Source organism: Gossypium hirsutum, chromosome A04, assembly GCF_007990345.1.
Source record: "Gossypium hirsutum isolate 1008001.06 chromosome A04, Gossypium_hirsutum_v2.1, whole genome shotgun sequence".
Lineage (NCBI taxonomy): Eukaryota > Viridiplantae > Streptophyta > Magnoliopsida > Malvales > Malvaceae > Gossypium > Gossypium hirsutum.
Genome location: NC_053427.1, coordinates 44489945 through 44493745, shown reverse-complemented (window position 1 = coordinate 44493745; position 3801 = coordinate 44489945). Strand labels below are relative to the sequence as shown.

Below are 3801 nucleotides of genomic sequence, written 5' to 3'. Positions count from 1 at the left end.
ACTATTTTGTAAGTGATTTTAAGTAATTTTAAAATTTAGGGACTAAGTTGTTAAAATTGTAAAATATCATGTAATTCTTGAGATGAAATGACAAAAGTGGACTGTTTAGGGACCATATAGAATTCAGCATAAGGGTTTTGGGGCTAATTTGTAATAATTGTGAGAATTTTGGTTTATGGATTAAATTAAATAAAAGATGAAAGTTTAAGGTAAATGTTGTTGTGGTTTGGAGCTTGTTGATTAAACCTTTGGGATTGGTTGGGTTTATGCTGCATGCAAGTGTTGTTCGGTCCATTTCCTTGGTTACTCCAAGAAAAGTTTGAATGGTTGCGCCATTAAAAGTTAGACTGTGGTCCGTGTCTACTTCTATTTTGGTGTTGATTCCCTATGTAATAAACTGACTCGGGATTTGATGGACAATTCTCGAAAGAATGACCATCCCCACAGTATACACAGGAAACAACATCAAACAAACTTGGCTATTAAGCTGCAAAATTATTTAAACCATTAGCGGTAAACTGTTTCAACATTGAAGAAATAAAAGATACTTGAGCTGAGAATGATGTAAGTGGTCTACTTTGTGCATTTCGGCTACTTTTCTTCATGAAGTTGCTCGTTTTGTTGGTCATTGGTAGTTTTTACTAGTGATCCTCTCAATGATCTCATAAGCCTCACTATAAGACTTAGACAAAATCACACCATTCGCAGAAGCATCTACCATCAACCTTGTGTGTGCATTGAGGTCGTTATAAAATGTCTCCAACTGGATGCAGTGTGGAATTCTATGATGAGGGCAGTTACGAAATAATTCTTTGAATCTCTCCCATGCCTCGTACAAAGATTCATCATCCAATTGTTGAAAGGTGGTTATCTCATTTTGCAACTTAATGTTTTTGTTAGGTGGGAAATATTTAACCCAAAATCTTTCTGCTAATTCTTGCCATGTAGATATTGAATTGGTGGCAAAGAATTAAGCCATGCGCGTGCTCGATCTTGCAACGAGTATGGAAACAACTTCAACCTTTATGTGTCTTCAGTCACACTAGCTATCTTAAACGAATCGCTCACCTCCATGAATAATCGAAGGTGAAGGTGTGGATTTTCCGTGGGCATTCCACTAATCTGGCCCACCATTTGGAGCATTTGAAACATCATTGGTTTCAATTCAAATTGTGGTGCATCAATATCCGGTCTCCTAATTCTTAGATTTAATTTACTAAAAAGTGGCACAACGTACTATCTTATGGCACGATCCCTATCATCAGCAATATGGATTGGATTGTGCATATGATTGGCTCTATTTCCTTGTCCGTCAATTTGATATTGGCTCTATTTCCTTGTCCATCATTTTGATTTCCAAGGTTCATCTTGACTTGTCTTTGAGTTGATCTTTCGCATCTTCTTTATCTAAATGTTCGCTCAATCTCAAGGTCTACAGGTAATAAATCGATAATTCGATCTATGCTCATAAACACCTGAAAAATAAATCACAGTAAATAAAGAATAAATTAGTAAGGTTAGAAGTTAGATAAAAAATTAAATAAAAACCAAATTGAAAAGAATAATTTCAAAAAAATGATTAAGACAACAGTCCCCGGCAACAACGCCAAAATTTGTAACGCTCGGTTTGTGCAAGCGTACACAATCGTTTTCAAGTAATAAGTAAGTAAAAGAGTTATCGTCTCCACAGAGACTGTGTATGTTAATCAATATATTAAAAAATTAAATTTAACAATTTGATAATAAAAACACAATATCTTTAGTGATAGTGATTAACTAAATTAAATTATCTAGATGCAAGATTGATCCCTAATTTAATTTAAACTAAATACGAAGTATGAAATGAAATATATGAATGAATTTAGCAAAAACACAAACTTCAATAATCAATAACATGAATAGGCTAGATATTTACATCATTCAACTTAGTTTTTTTTATCATGATTAACAGTGTCTAGAAATTATTCCATGGCAACTCGATCTTACTTGAGTTTGCAAACCAAATTAAGCCCTTTCAGAATCTTTTACTTAGTAAAATATGCATTTTACTTATCATATTAAACTAATGGTTTCTTAGGATTCATGTGAAGTAACATAGACGGGTTAGGTTTGAAACAGTTTAATCACATAAATCTAAAAACTATTTAAGATAATAGAGCTCGTTAAAGTTATTATGAACCTTTAATTTAGTTGGGTTAGGATCTAAATCAAACATGCACATTTCAATTATTGTGTACACTAGTCTTCGTCTAGTTAGGATCGCTCAACTAATTATAATGCATCAAATCATGTATGAATGAAATACATGTTTGAGTTTAATTGAAAACATGATCAACTGAGGCACAAACAATATAGACATGATTTAAACAAAATTCATTAAATAAATGCAATCATCCTAGCTAAACAAAATTAAGCTACCATTCTTGATGACAAGATAATAAATCACATTGCAAACATGATTAAAATCAAAATAACAAAGTAAAGGAAGAATAAACTCTGTCGAATTAGCAATCTTGTAAACTCTTATTGAAGATGTTTTCCTCCGATCATTTTGTAACAACCCTAACCCGTATCCGTCGCTGGAATAGGGTTATAAAGCACTACCAAGGTTTATGGATCAATCAGACATAAATTTCAAACATTTCTTTACATATCAATACTCATAATAAAACCAATCAAAATCATATATATTGTCCGTTAAACGAGCCCTCAAGACCCGAAATACATATTAGAAATAAATCGGGACTAAATAGAAAACTCAGAGAACTTTTCAGAAATATTTAAAATTTTCAACACTATAGGGGTCACACAGCAGTGTGACTCACATGGTTAGGAGACACGCCCGTGTCTCAGGCAGTGTGGGCATTAGAAATAAGGACACGCGGCTGTGTCTCAGCCCATGTCCATACCTGTGTAACTCTCTAACTTGGGTCACACGGCCAAGTCACACACCCATGTGCTAGGCCGTGTGAGCATACTGACTTGCATTCCTAAAAGATACAGGCAACACACAGCCGTGTCTCCTAGACGTATGTCACACACGGATGAGACACACACTCGTGTCTCTACTTGTGTGGATGAAAATAGGCCATTTTCTAAGCCACATTTCTCACCCAAATTGATACCAACCTAGGCTCAACAATTTACACATCAACAAGCCATAACAAGGCATATAATACGAATGGACTCATATCCCGCGTTCCATTCAAATCGAATATCCAAGTTAATATTATAATTCCAACAATAACTCATTTCCAACAATAGAATAAATGCATAATATTGTTCATCAAATTTATAAAAATATAAAATTTTAACCTTACGAACTTACTTGGATTGAATTGTAGTAATTGTAGAAGTTCAGAGACTATTAAGCTATTTTTTCTTTTTCACGAATATCTACGGGATCTTGATCTAGAATACAAAATTACTCACTTATTAGCATATATTTCATTTCCAATTCACTTTACAATTAATACCCTTTTATTTTTTTAATTTACACAACTACCCCAACTTTTACAATTTTTGCAATTTAATCCCTTAATTAGTTAATCTATCAATTTAACTAATTTTTCAATCAATAATTTATCCATGTATTTTAGGCCTTCATACAACCCCTAATAAACCCAAAATTCACTATCAAGCACAAATATTTAACATTTTCACAATTTAATCCTAAAATCAATATTTAACAAAATTACTTCATAAAATCATCATTCAAGATATTCAAAGCTCTAAATCCATGTTATTCATAAAAATATATATATTTATCAATGGAAACTTCCAAATTTTTTAATAAAATTG

General features: G+C 32.7%; 1 non-coding gene across 1 annotated transcript; it reads left to right on the top strand.

The window, feature by feature from the left end:
• Positions 1–779: 779 nt before the first annotated feature.
• Positions 780–885, top strand: LOC121228336 (small nucleolar RNA R71). Its single transcript, XR_005925912.1, has one exon. It is a non-coding gene; the product is annotated as a small nucleolar RNA R71 (small nucleolar RNA).
• The last annotated feature ends 2916 nt before the right edge of the window (positions 886–3801 follow it).